Genomic DNA, 17,281 nt, shown 5'->3' with positions numbered 1-17,281 from the left:
ATTTTTACTCATAACGAGTATACTTTATAGTGGCATAGGAAAAGGGTTAAGGTGCACACACAAAAATAGAGACACGAAATCGCACTGCTCCATCGCTAACGTGATGTTGTTCTTTGCAAGATGATGTTGTCAGCTCGAAGGTCGGGCTGCTATCGCAGTGAATGAGTTCATAGTCAGTGAAGTTGTGGAAGTGCAATGCTCCTGTTCCTTCTTTTTTTTCTTTTTTGTCTTTTCGAGCAGTTTTTAGAATATGATAATGTTCAGACTTACCCACTTCACCGCACTAACGCCAGCCAAAGTGAGCCTGTTGAGGTGAAGGTATGCATGTTCTTGCGTGCCTAGAATTTGCTTTTAGAAGACGACGGTAATTAGGGCATGAGTGAATATAAATCAGAATTCAGGTGTTTTTATTTATTTTGGCGCCACTGAAAACATCCGTGCTACTGCTTGAACGACCAAACAAATTCACATAAATTATCTCTCTACCTCCCCCCCCCCCCACCTGTCATTGCTTGCCTAATTTGCAGCAGTGACGCGTAGCTTCTTTTTTGGATTTTCACAGCTTATTTATGGTACTGCGCTTGCGGGCGGTGTTGTCGTTCAGCCATGGACACAAGACAAATAGGATAATGCACGAAATAATAAGGTGAGCGCTCTAAAGAAAGTACAAAAAGGAGGACAAGCGGTGGGCTTTAGGCTTATTTCTGTTTATCTTTCGTATACTGGCTTGTTGGCAAGGTTTATAGAACGCTATACATAGAAATTAGAATCACCAGCGTATATTTTCACATATCCGTCCTTTTGCATGTAGCACAAAGCAATTACATTCGCATGTAAATAGGAAGTCCATATTTCTGACCCTTTTTTTTTCTTTTGTTCCGCCCTCTTTATCTTAGGGCATTTCAATTCATCACCGCCTCTCACGTGAACAGTAGCATGTCGGCGACTTCACACACACCGGAAGATTATCTGCGTATCCTAACGTTCTTTCTCTCTATAAAGAAAGCCAATTGGACAAAGGAAAACGGTTTTCCACATCGGCCACTACTCCCAGTCACTAGACAAATGTAAGGGAGTCCTAGGCAAACCGCAGAAGAAAACAAAAAGGTCAGAAATTATTCTGCTCACCCTGCCCGCCTCATTACTCTTCTTATCTATGCCACTTGTTTTCTGTCTATTTTGTGTTTGCTTGACTTCTATAGGAAAAAGTAATTATGGCCATTTCTTTGCTCATAAACACCGTCACAGTGTAATAAGTGCAGTCGAATGAGCAATGGAAGATGTGAGATTACATGTGTTTCTGAAATTTCAGTGGGTACGGACGACTATTATGCGCTGTGAAATTTGTCCTCCCTCTACTGTTTTTTTTTGTTTGTTTGTTTTTCTTGACGACCAGACAGGGCAAAAGCATGAGTTGTTGTTCACATGTTGTTGTTCACATGATACGTTCATGTTTCTGAAGACTTTCTTTTGTCAGCACTAATTCGTCTTATGTTCAAGGAATACTTGGCCCAAGGCTAACAGTCATGTTCCGGAGAATCTCTTTATATTGTGAGAGAACACAAAGATGGTATGCCAGTAAAAATATTCGTATCCACTGTTAGAAATGAAACAATGCTACGAATATTACTCTCTACCGTGCTCTTTCACCTTTCTTACAATCCAATAATGTGGTACTGTGGTATGCGATGTTAAGTAATGTGTAGTCGCGCTGATGCACTCGTCTACAAAACTGTGACATTCTTAGTACGTTATTGAACTCTCCGAGGGGGGTTCATTTCTTTGTATGATTGAACACGTTTCTATTGTTTGTGTACGTTGCTGCGTGGCCTCCTCCTCTGTATTCTGAGCTTCCTTGACTCGTATGCTTAACTTTGCATACCTCCATGTTGATAGACTCTTAAGTGTTTTTCATTTATTTTATTGCGTCTTTTTTTATTGGTCCTGAGTGCGGATACCTGTCCGGAAAAAAAAGTCAGACTTAAGAAGGTCGGTGTCGGAACTTTCATCTATCTGGGCATTATATGGTTGTATGCATGAGCAGAATGTAGTCACCTGGCTGACTGCTCAATCACACGATGTTGTTATCCTTATTCCGTTGATTTGTTTTTCATTATTGTGTTCGGTATTTTGAAGTTAAACCATGTCATACATTTACAAACTGCCTGCGACCAAATACTTGTCCTATATCCTTTGGTGGGCAAGCGCCACCGCCTTTGGGGTAACCATCAACAGCGTCAGTGTTACAAAAATCACCCTGTCTTTCAGTGAAAGATATGCTGAGGAATCGTTCGTAATTCATGTCATGTTTGACAAAGTAAAGCACAATGATCGCACTGTTTTGTTTATACGAGGTAAACAACCGCTTGACCCACTGATGACCAAAATTTGTTAATGAATGCCTTAAAACCCTTCTTTCTTTAAAATTCTTTTTTTTCTCTTATAATTCTCTCAAATTTCTGTCTCGTGCTTTGTCCTAATCCAAGCCAACATTTTAGCTAAAAATCGGGCTGGTTTCGTTGTTGCTGCATGACCACATTCATCATCATCGTCCTCCACTGTACAGGAGAGAGAGAGAGAAAAACATTTATTTAGACCATTCAGATCGTTGATCTTGAGGACGAGTGGGTGGTGTCCTCATTCCAGGACTCCACTGGCCATGGCTGCTCGACGTACTTGCTGGACGAGAGCTTGTTGTCCCGCCAGGGTATCGCCGGTCAGCTGTACCTCCCACCGCTCAAATGACGTGTTAGGCGTCTTTAAATGTTGAGGTTTGCCCCCGCACCCCCACGAGATGTGAAAGAGTGTAGGGCGTGTGTCGCCGCACCAGGGGCAGATGCCGCGATATGTTTGTGGGTATATTTTGCTGTATCTGTGTAGGTTTGGGAATGTGTTTGTTTGGATAAGTCTGAGGGCTATTGCCTCTTCAGTGCTGAGATTTTTGTGAGGGGGAGGATAAATCCTGCGGTTGAGTCGCTGGATTTCGAGTCGGTCGCAGTAATTTGATGGCAGGGGCACAAAGGTAAAGGAAGGGGAGTGATAAGACGATTGGTTTTGCCCCGCTCGGTTAATTAGCGCTCGAGCTAAGGCGTTCGCCCTTTCGTTCCCCTCCAGTCCCGCGTGACCCGGCGTCCAAGTGATTTGATGGGTTTCTTGTAGCCTCGGGCCTAGAATTTGAGCCGCCAGCACCGGTGTTCGTCCGTTGGTAAAGTTTCGGCAGGCCTGTTGCGAGTCGGTAACGACATGAACTTCCCTGCCCACCCTGTCATGTTGTTTTATTACTAGCGCTGCGGCTATGGTCTCAGCCGCAGCTGGGTGCTCTGCCCTGACGGAGGCCGCGAGGGTTAAGGAGTTGTCTCTCCCGTTCACGGCGGCTACCGCGAAGAGGCCCCCTGCGGGGTACGCCGCCACGTCCACATACTGTACGTACGGGTCACTCTTGAATTGTCGGCGCTGTCTGTTGACCCGCGCCTTGCGTCGTCCTTCGTGGAGTTCATGACTCATGTGCTTTGGTATGGGATTCGCCGTGATCTTGCTTCTGACCTCGGGCGGGAGTGATCGTTGCCCATCGAGGGCACGAAGCTCCGTGGCCGTGCCGGTCCGGTGGAGGATGGCTCTGCCCGCCGCCGTGTTCTGTAGTCTGGCTTTTTGCGAAGCCATAACAGCGTCCGACAGCTCAGCGAAGGTGTTGTGGATGCCGAGAGCCGCTAACCTCTCGTTTGAGGTGGTAACAGGGAGGCCCAGGGCCGTTTTGTACGCGCCTCTGATGATGGCATCGACTTGTTCTTGGTCGCGTTTGTTTAGCGAGTCGTAGTGATACGGCATGCTAAACGTTACTCTGCTGATCACCAGAGCCTGGACGAGGCGGAGCGTGTCCTCTTCTCGCATGCCCTTGCGGCTTCTTGTTATTCGTTTGATAATCCGCGAGATCTGGTTGGTGGTGGACCTTAGGGTTTGGATGGTGTGGGATGCTTTCAAGTTGCTCTGGATCCAAAAACCCAGAATCCTAGTCTTTTTGCTTTCCGTGATCTTGTGGTCCTCTAGATAGAGTTCGATAGGGCCGGGTGACTTATAGATTCCTCCTCCGTGAACCCGTATCACCTCGGACTTCTCGGGTGCGCAACGCATCCCGCTCGCTGCCGCAAATCTCTCCACGGCCGTCGCGGCCTCCTGAAGGGTCGCCTCCTTTTGCGCGAGGGAGCCCTTGGTGGCCCAGAGCGTGATGTCGTCCGCGTATAGGGCGTAACCGAGGTCCGGGATCTTCCGCAGCTCTTTGGTCAGCGCTAGCATCGCGATGTTGAAGAGAATCGGGGAGACTATCGCCCCTTGCAGCGTTCCTTTGTTCGGCACGTCGATCGTATCCGATCGAGTCTGGCCTATTCCGATGGTTGCCGTCCGGCCCGTCAGGAATGATTTGACGTAATTAAAGATGCGCTCTCCGCAGCTGATGTCGTTCAGTCCCTTGAGAATGGCCTCGTGAGAGATGTTATCGAAGGCCCCTTTCAGGTCGAGTGCGAGCAGGAGGTGTTCTCCTCCCTTCGGGATGCCCTTGAGAACTTCTTCCTTCAGGATTAGGAAAGCATCTTGCGCAGAAAGTCCCGGCCTGAAGCCAAGCATGGTGTGCGGGAAGAGGTCACCGTCCTCTATGTAGTGTTGGAGGCGAGCTCCGATGACCCTCTCGTACAGCTTGCCGAGGCACGAAGTCAGCGAGATGGGACGTAGGGCGTCGATCGCGGGCTTCTTGCCTGGCTTGGGAATGGTCACGACTTCCGCGTGTTTCCACTCGTTCGGTACGTGGCCCTTGCTCCAGAGTTCCTCGTTTAGGTATTCGGTCAAGTCCAGGATGTGCTTCGGGCTCAGGTTTCTAATCATGGCATTGGTGATTTTGTCAGCCCCGGGAGCAGTGTTGCGCTGTGAGGCTCGTGCCGCGGCATACACCTCTTCCTCCGTGATCGGAGCGTCCAGTTCAGGACTTGGTTCCCCTTCGTATTTTAGGAGGCAGGGTCGTATGGGGTCGCTACCCAGGTATCTGGTTTTTAGGGTGTCAATCAGATCCTGGTCATTCCCGGGGAATTTGTGAGCGATTTCTTGAAGTGTCCGACTGGTTGTCGCTTTGGCCTTGTCGGGCTCGATCAGGCAACGCAGGATGGCCCACGTCTTCGCCGTACTCAGGGTACCTTTGAGCGAGGTGCAAAACTGGACCCAATTTTGCTGCGTCAGCTCGGTCGCGTAATCTCTGGCTTCTTCTGTTATTTGAGCGATTCGTAGACGGAGTTTCCGGTTTAACCGCTGTCGCTTCCACCGTTTGAGGAGGCCCTCACGGGCTTCCCACAGGTGTAAAAGCCGGCGGTCGACTTCGGGTGTCTCGACCGTGCGCTGGATGGTTTTGGTGGTTTGGATGTGGGCGTCTCGGAGGTGCTTCATCCATTCCGCTATGTCCGTTATACCGCTTTCGGGTGGGGGGTACTGCCTGTACGCCTCCCAGTCCGTGAGCCTAATTTCTCCAATTGTTCTCTTGAGTTTCGGGGTGGACACCGAGATGCTGAGGATGTAGTGATCGCTGCCCAGTGTTTCGCCCAGGTGCGTCCATGAGTATTCTCTTACGTTTTTGATAAATGACAGGTCCGGAAACGTGTCCCGACTAACACTGTTGCCTACACGGGTTGGTTGGAGGAGGTTGGTTATCAATTCGAGGCCCGTCTGGTCAACCGCATCGATGAGCGACCTCCCCTTCTGCGTGTCTTGTTGGTAGCCCCAAGCCGTGTGTCTAGCGTTCATATCGCCCACCACTACCAGCTGGTTGCAGCCAGCGGCTCTCGCGCTGTCGTAAATGATGTTGCGGAAGTCGTCCTTTTGAGCCCTCGGCGGACTGTACAAATTCAAGATGAAAGTGCTACGTCTACCCCTCTTTTGCGGGAGGACTTCCACTAGCACGTGGTTAATGTCATGATGTTGATAATGTTGTCCCACGGCCGTCACCGTTTTGTGAACTAAAACCGCAACCTTTGGTGATCCCACGTGTCTAATTACGTAGTAACCCCGTAGCTTGATGGGCTGGTTCCCGACCTCTTGAAGGCAGATGACGTCGGGGGGGTATGGGTGGTTTTGGATGAAGAGCTGGAGCGAACTTGCCTTCTTGTTGAAAGAGCGACAATTCCACTGCCAGATCTCGAGGTGTTCGTGGGCGCTGCGTGTGGTGTTAGCCATTGCTGACGTTCATGCCGCCGCCGTCGCAGTTGTCGGCGTCGCTGACGTCACCCGTATTGTTTGTGCGCCTGTAAGCCTTGACGCGTGTGTTGTTGTTCTCGTCGTCAACCCGCTTGCGCGAGCCAAACTCAACCTTGCGTATTCTTCTTTCAAGGTCTTCACTGCTTAGTGTGTTCTCCTTGACTTTATTGTTCAATTCGCCCATCTGGTAAAGCATCTGCTGCATCGTAGCATAAATGCTTTCGAGGGTGACTACACTTGACAGGCCTGCTGCTGCCGAGACAGCACCAGGGAGCGAGGAGGGCGTGGGGGTTCTTGAGGGGGGAGGAATGGAAATGGTGGGCTGGTAGCCTTTCGTTCCGCTTTGCGGCCCTGCCTGTGTGTTGTTTGTTTTGCTTAGCATCGCTTCTAAGCGTTGCATGCGTTGATTTAGGTCATTAACCTGAGCTTTGAGTTTTTTATTTTCTTCCCTAATGCGCGTACATTCTGGGGAGCAGTTACTATTGTCACTGGTATTTTGAGCGGAGGAGGTACTAGACTGATTCCGGCTCACCTTGTTGTTGGCTTGTTTCTTCTTGCCCGAATGGTTTTTCTGCTTAGACGTGCATGACGAGGTAGAAGGCGGCCGCTGCCCTTGCTTCTCTCCTGGCTTTGGCCACTCCGAGCGGTATCGGGACCTGGACCTGGACTGGGACTGGGATCGCGACCTGGACCGGGACCTCGACCTGGACCGGGACCTCGACCTGGACTGGGCCCGGGACCTCGAACGGCTCGCCGACGACTCCGAGCTGAACCACCGCAGGTGGCTTCGCCTTGTCCTTCCTCCACCATTGTCGTAGTCTTCCGTCCACCTTCCGGGCGGAGGATGCTTTTTGGTGGTAGTACTGTTGTTTTTCAGCCTTTGCTTGCACTCGCGAGACCCCGTGGCATGGGCTTCGCCGCAGACTGCGCACTTGAGCGAGCACTCGTGGTCGTCCGTGGGGTCGTGCGTCCCGCAAGCTAGACATATCTTGATGTTCGGGGTAGGACAAACGTCCGATCGGTGTCCCATGCGCTGGCACACGTAGCAGATTTGTTTTGTGGGCTTGTAGGGGTGGCACTCGGTCTCCCCTCCGTAGTAGTAGACGTATCGTGGAACTACGTGAGAGCTGAACGTGATCACGGCCGTCTTGGTCTTTCCCAGCATGCGGGCTTGCACGATTTCCACGCCTTGGGTCCTCACCCTTAGGTGGGTCATAAGCTCCTCGGGCGGGGTATCCGGGTCGATTCCATGAATGACGCCCCGGGCCACTCCGTCCGGTGCCGCAACGTAAGAGTTAACTTCGTAAAGGTTGCCGCCTAACACAATCCGCGTGATCTTGCGCGCAATATCGGCGACCTCCTGATCTGGGGTACTAACAATGATTATGTTGGAACCGGGTCTCAAGCGCACGAGGAAATGCGAATCGTCAACTTTTCCTCCGCAGGCGGCCGAGACGTACAGGATGCGCAAGTCATACGCAGGATGACATTTCAGCTGCAGCGTCTGGACGTCTTGCTAAACAAGCCCTCCAAACAACGGGTGAAGCAGTGCTATGTGGAGTGGTTGCTTTCAGGTGAGGCCGGAGTGACGCCTAAATTGTGGCTGCAGCGGTCATCGCCAGATGCGCTGTGCGAGTGGATTGCGGACGCAAAAATGGTTTCGCTGACTTTGCCTCATGTGTATTATACGCGGAGGAGGAGGAACAAACCTTTATTGAAACCAGCGGTTTAGTTGGCTGGGCTTAGATCGCCCACGTGGGGACGTCGAGGTCTTGCCTCTTCGCTGCCTCGCAGGCTTGCTGTGTAGCCCAGCGGAAGAAACATTCTTTTTTTTTATCTCTTTTAGCTAAGCCTAAATCTCGCCTCATTTCATATTGAATGAGACGGGATTATAAGCGGGTTTTTATGTTGGTCTTGTGCACTACCTCACAAAAATATTCAAACATGAACATTGCGCAAACGTGAAAACAGTGTATCCCATCCCGCACCAGCATCCTCATGGTTGAAGTACAATTAAACGGTACGCGCACCACCCTTATTATAACTTGTCAAGGAAAAAAAAAAACAAATTGAAATCCATGACGTCACAGTGATGTACCGGCTTTGGGGATTCGGCAAGAAATTGAAAACTGAAACTTTGACTTTAATATTAGCTTCTAATAATCAACCTCTTAATTCGAAACGACCGACAACAGTTTTCAAAGAATGCTTTATCCACCTAAACTGATTTAGTGTGCCTTAAAAAAAAACGCTTAACCTTGCACTCGGCCGCGGAACGCTTTAAACAGCGAAGCGGGGCGATCGTAGCCCAGCATTTTCCAGAAGTGCGCGTGAACTTTTCATCTTATTACTCATGTAGATGATGATTTCTTTTTGCGCATCATGAATTTACGACCGTCGCTGCACGTTGCATAGCACAGCTTGCAAAACCGGCACCGCGTTCCAATGCCGACACCGCGTTCCAGGAGACTCCGCTCCGTGAATGCGTCTCTCTCTCTCTCGCTCTCATAGCACGCAAAACCGCTTCACCTCGTAGATCACGACGTACGAACGCGCCAGCTCTGGACGAAGACGACGACGCTCGAACGGAATCATATTGTTCGCATAAATGCATGTTCTGCAAGCGTGGCTGCATAGCCTAGTGGTTACGACGCTCGCTTTGGGACCAGGAGAACGTGGGCTTGAATCCCGCCTTGGAAAGAAAGTTTAACGCGATAGCGTTTAGTGGCCCGTGTCGAAGAAAATCCGGCGTCGGCAACCGGCATGTGATCGCGGGTGGCGGAGAAAATCATCCAACCACATCGACCGCGCAGGCCCTCCACGTGGTGCAAGGTTTTGTTGAACAAAAATTGAATTTCTCGCAGTGAAATCCGTCAGAAAAGTGGGAACGCCCGACTTTACCATTCGGCGTCGGATTGTAATTTGAATGTACGAGAAAACCAAATTCTGCCACGAGGAAACTCAAACATTTCTACCAGACCTGCGCGCGTCGGGGCATTAGCAAACAATTAATAAAGAAGGTGCTAGGGCCTTCACATTTTATTGTAGGACCACTTATGTTGTCCCTGGAAAAAACAGCTTTCCAGCAATGCATATCAGTTTAAAAGTGAAGCTGACCGTAAGGGGATTGGTGTAAGCTTGGTCTTTGTGAGCTGGCTTTTCCACGTTCAGTGTTGCAGTGAATGAAGCCTACTTGCCGTAACCGAACGATGCGATGCAAACGGGTCCCGATAACGCTATCGCGTTTTACTCTTTAAAGCGTCCTACAAGTTTTCTTGATTTCTTTGTAGATTCTTGACACGATCTACAAATTACGGCTGGGTTAAACAGCTTCACTGTTAAAATGCGGTTGATGTCCCCAGTGGTAGTGGCATCAAGACAAGAAAGGTGAGAATCCCAGGGAACAAACAATCAAACAAGCATGAAATTTGCTGTATTCCTGACATAAATGCGAAATGTCACGATTTTAAATTCAAATCCAAGCTTTCCGATAAAAAATTCATACACGCTCAGTGTATGTGAATAAAATACTTGCGATTTGCACTGAACGCTCTCACATGTTTTATTTATTGGCAAGGCTGATTCGCAACATGACAGTTACATTGAAAAATATCACTGAGAAACGCAGTCCGACAACGGGGTTTGCTTGAGTGTACATGCAGTCATGAGATCTGCCACATCGGATCCTATGGCAACCGTTGTCCTCATACCAGGCGTAGGCATGTTTCTGTAGATACGCCCTCTCGAACCATTACTCTAGAGGTATATCTACGTAGGCCCAGTTAGCATACGTAGCATACACCAAGGAGCCTCATTGAACATGTATTGTCGCGCTTCGTGGCTCATCAAATTCTCTTCTTCACTTTCCTGTTTGTTGAACGACTTCTGAAAGACGTCTTCTATCATGCTATTGCATTCTCAACTGCAAAATACGGCGTGCGGGTTTCCCCTCCCGCCATTGGCTACGGAGCCCAACATCACTTCGTCTCCCATACTGTGTTCATAAAAATATAAGGAGGAGTCGTAATTTGAATGGCGACAGGAATACCATCCGAAGCGAGGCAATCGTTTGAGCCTGGAATGTAGAGTGATGAAAGCTGTGATGATATTCCAGAAGGTTACGCAGAAAATAGTCTCGTAGCCTGATATATGGAGCTGCTCTAACCAAAGGAAACCTACAAGAGAGTCATAGTGATGTAAAGGACTGCTGCAACTTGCCAACAACGAAAGTGGTGGTCTCGATTTTTCGAGCGGAAGGGTAGGGTAGACTTATGGCATGAAGCATAGTGGAAATAGCGAAAGCCTGGAAATGAACTACATCGCACAAGGACCTTCTGCAGGAAGAGCTCCACAACCTAGTAAGTGCAAAGGGAAGGACCGGAATAAGCTTCTGCGTCCCGGTTGCAGCCCATTGTCATGGAGAGGGGCGCCGCATCTAACGCCTCGTAATGACGACACATGCCTGGAATTTCCCTACCCCGGGGAAGCATTCCAGGGATAGCATTCCTTTTATAACAGACGGATTCCGCTACCTTCCCTGCAAGTGTCTCTTGTTAGGAGCTGCATTCCGGCCAACTCTTGAGCGAAAAACACTCTTCCTTTTGACCCATCCTTTCCATGTTCTCGGGTCTCCACATTTGTGATTTTGAACTCCGAACACTCTCTAGTTGCCAAAACAAGTTGTTTTTTTTTTCTTTTAACTCTGATGTGGGCTTTGCACCTTAAATGGGGTGGAGCATTTTATAGGTGTTTATAATAAATAAATCGAGCGGAAAGATGTGGTAGCTAATCCAAATATTTAACGGAAAAAAGAGCGTAGATTGCCTTAGTTATCCACGTGTCTTTGCGCTTTCATAAAAGATAGCAAGTATTATCGTCCTTATGTCGACGTCAAAACACCGCGTCACATATTGCTTCACGCTCGCCACATGCTGAAAATAAAAAGATTGCATATTACCAACTCTGAAGATTACACTCTGGGCCTTCGGCATTGTACAGCTGGGAGTGAAAAGGTTTAATCACTGCGCTATGGCTCAGGATTGTCGCGGGGTATATCACGCAGAGTTTAATGCACAACACACGCTCTGAGATTCGTGGCATCTGTGCGCATAATTCGGAAGCAGAAGCAGGCACTACTATGACAGGTGAGGATGACTTTTTACATTGCAAAGAAGTAAATGATAAGAGGGTGCTGGCCACTGTGAGAGACTGTTGTTGTAGCAGTGAGTGAGTTAAAAGACGTAGGAACCATTCAAGAGTTCCGATTTCTTGTACACATTATAAGTAAGCCCCGTATCAGGCACCTTGCTGCATCGTTTTGAGCCTCTTCGTGAATAGAAATTGCCAATCTTTCGGTGACATCAAATCTGAACCCTCCAGCGCAATTGCCGAGTGCTCTATTCCTAAGGGCACAGGTCCGTGCCTACTTCTCTCGTACACTTCCTTGGGTTGTGAGTTTTTTGGCACAAGCGATGGATTAAACGAACACTTTCCATGCATTTTCTCAAGTTTATTCTTGTTGGTGGCTTTGCTTACTTGACATAACGGGGAATAGCGATGCATGCGTCGAGAAATAGGAGACCTCACCCGAAAACGTCCACGTTTTGTTCCACTCGGCGCTTCTTCGGGGCATCCACCTCTTCAAGAATCAATGTGTTTTTTTGGTTCTCTTCGTTTTTATCACATCTTCCCCCACAATCAGCTGATTCTCTTAGCGACTTCTTGATTTCATCATAGCCGGCGTCTTAACACTTCTGCTGCCGACTTCATTTCTCCGTAGCCGCCTCCTTAAATCTTCTATGGCCAATTTCTTCAATATTCTGTTGCCGACTTCATTTATCTGTAGCCAACTTCATAGATCTTCTACGGTCAACTTCTTAAATCTTCTGTCGTCCACTTCTGCTTGTTTATTCGGACACGTGCACGGAAGCACGTATTAATGCTGCTGCATTGACGAACAATATGCACGTGCCCAGTGGAGCACAACTAGTTAAAATACCCAGTGGCGCAAGTTCATGCCTACGTGGCAAGACAGCAGGAACCAGCACCCGCAAGAGTGGGGAAACAGTCAAACGGTCGCTTTAATATTACGTGAGCTAATGATCCTGTCGCCATCGTTTCTCGATATGTCTGCATTTTATAGATCCTCCCATGGCTAAGGACAGCTTGCAAACGCAACACTGTTTGGCACATTATTGGGCATGCGCATTGTGAGAATAAAAGAAGTTCATCAAAACCCACGTTCGCCACGGCGTTTTCGCATGTTCGGAATATCTCGAAAAGTAACGTTCGGGAGACGCGTGGGCCTCTTTCAGACATACGTGCCCAGAATGCAAGATTTCAGAACAGCCTGCGGCAGCGTGTCGCTGAACTCGAGAAGCATCGCGTGCCTTGGATATTTGATGAGCATCAGAGCAGACGCGTAGCAGAAGAGAAGGAGAATCGTCTGCTGCGATGAAGCAGACAGAGGCGCACTCCCACTAGCCGCCGCTTCGCACTCGCGTACGGCAACAGGCGGTGGGGCCGATACTCTCACTACTCAGTTTGGCTCCATTCGTGTGTCCATTCCTCGGACATTAAAGGATTGAAAGACACCGAGACGGGAAGGAGCAGGCCCTGTTGTTATTAAATCATGGCCGGCGACATTCATGGTCGATCGATTCCGTCGCCATGACATCGCTGCTGTGGTGGCGTTGGAGGGAAATTGACAAAGCTGCGAAAAGGAATAGGTTACCCGCGCTGATCCTTATTTACAGTTTATGTATCAACTCCTTGTCTCCCACCCTCCCCCTTAAACTGCACCTTCTTATCGCGTCAGCTTGGCTAAAGTTATACTGACACGTGTTTTTCGAGTTGCAGAAACACGCGCCTTGCAATCGTACGAAGCAAGTATATATAATGAGAAGCAAATATACTGTATTTCAACTTGGCACTGAGAGAAAGCTAAATAAACAGAGTTGCTTTTCAAACGGTGTACCTGGAACCTATGACCTTACTATAAAGGCATCAGCGTTACTAAAAAAATGTGTACTAAGTTCAGCAATCTATCTAGCTCAACGGCGTTTGTAAAAAAAAAATATTGATAGGCAAAGAGTGCCACGCAAGTTACTTTTGCTTCCACTCGCCTATAGAAGCGGCATGTCGTGATCGCGGGATTGGAGAGAATCAGGGCATCATGGCGCATTCACCTCCTTAGTACCAAAAGCTAAAGTGGTTTATAGAAGCAAGTATTATAGTAAATTAATTAGGGCACTCTGAGGCTTGCCGCCAGCATTCATGGTAGTGTCTAGAAGGTCTGGAACATCATTGGATGCAGAACTATGAAAATTCGAAAATTTCGTGTTGGTACGGCTTTGGTGTGCGTTTCGTAGTCGCTCGCGTACTAGCTTACATGCGAAGAATGTTATTGTGCTAAGGAATTGGAGGTGGCAACACTGGGTAAAAAAGAACATAGCTCTGTGGAAATTCAAGTTAAGTGTTTATTATTAACTGTGCTTGAACATTGTTGTGCGTTTAGTTAGACACAAGGGTACACTACTATTGTTCCCTTCGGAGAATGGCGCTTTTCCCCGTACGTGCGTATATATTCGTCATTAAGACTGCACTAAAGTTCTAAGTCATAACGGATGTTGGCGGGAAAGCTGATTGAGCGTGTTTCATGGGAACAAAGATGTGTATAAAATAACACCTAATTTCTGCACAGCCTTTTCTACCGTCATGCATGCTGACGGGCCAGAATCAGTACGCCGGTCTCAGTCGCATCGGGGAAGCCGTGCTTTTGTGTCACGGCATGTTATGTATGTAGTTTTTTGAATAAGAGGAGGGAAGTCTGGCAAAGACAACTAATTTGGCACCAACTATTAGGGAAAGAGATCAACCATATAATTATGAATTTTGCGCGATGTGCTAACCAAAATACTATCGCTCGTGAGAGTAACTGAGGCGCCTTGCACAGCTTTCCAGTATGACTGGTCTCTGCATATATATATATATATATATATATATATATATATATGATGCGAAGACGTGGCATTGTTCCCCGCCTGCGGACAGTTGTTTTTAACACAAAAGTGTTTTATGCCGGGGTCCACCAAGACTTCACTGACGTATTTCCGTCACGGAAATACGTCATACGGAAATACGGAATGACGTTCTTACAATGTACACGAACATAATACAAAGAAAGAAACCAGAAGAAAAAGTTCCACAAACATGCAAAATTTGGAAATCGAACCCACGACCTCTCGGTCCGCGACGATAGATCGCCGAGCGTTTAACCCATTGCGCCACAAACGCATTTGCATCTAACAATGCGTTTCTAACATATCTAACACTCCTCCGTGTACCCGCGCTCTTGCTCGGGGCGGTGCCGCCGCCTACGAGCAGAAAAGAGAAGTACTGCATGATGACACTAACGCGCACCGACAGTGAACGCTTCGGTGGTCTCAGCACTACGACGCCTCGATGCCAGCATTCGAAGGGACGCTGGCATCAAGAAGCACTACCAACGCCACCTAGGTGGCGTTCACCGTACTCAGCACAGCGGAGCGTGGCCTCCGCAATTAGCTCTGAAAATGTTTCTGAAGTTGATCGCGGAGGCTGCAATTACGACGCGCTGTACGCGCTGATTTGACTCGGTGACGATTCAGTTACGTGCTTTGTCTTGCGCGTTGTATTAGTGTGTCAGTTACGTGCTTCGTCTTTCGCGTTGTGCTAGCGTGTGCAGCGTAGTGCAGCTTCCATATGCACGACGGTTGCTCATGGTCATCGACGTTGGTAGTCGTGATGGAAGAGACGTGCCACCAGGCGTCAGCGTGGGTGCATCAACGCCTAAGGGCGCTTTAGCCACAAAACACCAATAGACATTATATATCAATGTGCAATAAACATTACACTACTTCTGTGAAGACACGTTTCACTTTCGTGTTCTATACCGATTCCTATATAAGAGGGATCAACCACATTTTCTTTTTTCATCCGTTTCCCTTTCCATTAATTTATCATTGCTTTACTTCAATTAGTAAGTACAAGTTCTTTTCCCCATTGCTGTCCTTGGTGTCATTGTTTGTTGGCTTCTTATGCTGTGATTATATATATACGTATAGATATATAATATAATTATATATATATTGACAGGACGCGTTCAAGGTTAGATGCGCTTGGCGTTTTTATGAATGCCAGAAACAGGCAACAGCCAAGCGGAGCGAATGCGAGCACCAACAACAAGAAACGTCTTCTTCTTCGTCCTCTGCTGGCGCCGGTATTTGTCACTACAATCACTCCCCGGTGAAAAAGGAGCCATCCTGGCGACCTATGGAACAGGCAGCACTGGTGGGTGGTAGTGCGGCTTCAGTCGGTCGACATGAACAGTTTCGCGTCCGCGACGCCGTTGGTCCGTAGATGGCTGAACGGGCTCAATGACGTAGTTGACCGGGGACGTCTGTCGTAGAACCCGGTAAGGGCCGTCATACTTTGAGATGAACTTTGTGGAAAGGCCGGGAGTAGACGAGGGAACGCGGAGCCATACCAGCGATCCAGGCGAATATGATGGAAAGGACAAGCCGGCGTCTCGACTATGTTGCTGGCTGGCCTGGTTTTGCGCAGTAAGAGAACGTGCGATCTGACGACATTCTTCGGCATAGGTGGCAGCTTCGGATAGAGTCGTAGATTCTGAAGCTTCGGGGCGATACAAAAGAATCGTGTCCATAAACGAGGAAGGTTCGCGATCATAAAGAAGAAAGAAAGGAGAGAATCCTGTGGTCGACTGAGTGGCGCTTTTGTAGGCATATGTAACAAAGGGAAGGATGCGGTCCCAGTTAGTGTGGTCAGCGGAAACGTACATAGCGAGCATGTCGCCGAGAGTGCGATTGAAGCGTTCAGTCATACCATTGGTTTGCGGATGATAGGCGCTCGTAGTTCTATGGACAACGTTGCATTCGCGGAGCAGGGCTTCTACAGCCTCAGAGAGGAATGAACGACCACGGTCACTCAGTAGCTCGCGAGGCGCACCATGTCGAAGAACAAGGTTGCGAAGGATGAACGAGCTGACTTCACGTGCTGTGGCCGCCGGAAGCGCTGAAGTTTCGGCGTAGCGCGTGAGGTGGTCCACGGCGACGATAACCCAGCGGTTGCCATCTGGGGTGGACGGTAGAGGGCCGTACAAGTCAATGCCGATACGGTAGAAAGGCCGGGAGGGACAAGGCAATGGTTGAAGCGGCCCTGTTATCTGGTTAGGAGGGCTCTTGCGGCGTTGACACTTGGAGCACGAGCGGACGTACTGCCGAACGAAGCGGTACATTCCGCGCCAGTAGTATCGAAGCCGTAGGCGTGCATACGTCTTTAGGACACCGGCATGGGCGCATTGAGGATCCACATGAAAAGAGGCACAGATGTCAGAACGTAGATGGCGAGGAATCACTAGCAACCATTTACGGCCATCAGAGAGGTAGTTGCGGTGGTACAGGATGGCAAAGTGGCGAGCAGTGCGCCGAAGCGAGCGGTCGGTGGTGCGGGGTGATGGCTGAGATAAATACTCTAGAAGAGATGCTATCCAAGGATCCCGGCGTTGCTCGGATGGCATGTCGGCCAATGGAAGAGAGGAAGAATCATAGCTTGAGACAGACGCAGCACCAGACTCATCAGACAGTGGTGAGCGCGAAAGAGCGTCGGCATCCGAATGCTTACGGCCTGACCGGTAGACAACACGGATGTCATAGTCCTGGAGACGAAGCGCCCAACGAGCTAGGCGACTAGATGGGTCTTTTAATGACGACAGCCAGCACAGGGCGTGGTGATCAGTCACGACATCAAATGGACGGCCATATACGTAAGGTCTAAATTTGGTGATTGCCCAAACGATAGCAAGACATTCTTTTTCCGTGACCGAATAGTTAATTTCCGCTTTGGTGAGAGTGCGGCTGGCGTAAGAGACGACGTACTCTTCGAAGCCAGACTTACGCTGGGCTAGAATAGCGCCCAGGCCGACTCCACTAGCGTCTGTGTGGATTTCTGTTGGAGCGTCTGGTTCACAGTGGCGTAGAATAGGTGGGGATAT

This window comes from Dermacentor silvarum, chromosome 5 (genome assembly GCF_013339745.2).
Source record: "Dermacentor silvarum isolate Dsil-2018 chromosome 5, BIME_Dsil_1.4, whole genome shotgun sequence".
NCBI classification, from domain to species: Eukaryota; Metazoa; Arthropoda; class Arachnida; order Ixodida; family Ixodidae; genus Dermacentor; species Dermacentor silvarum.
Note: the sequence above shows the minus strand (reverse complement) of the source record.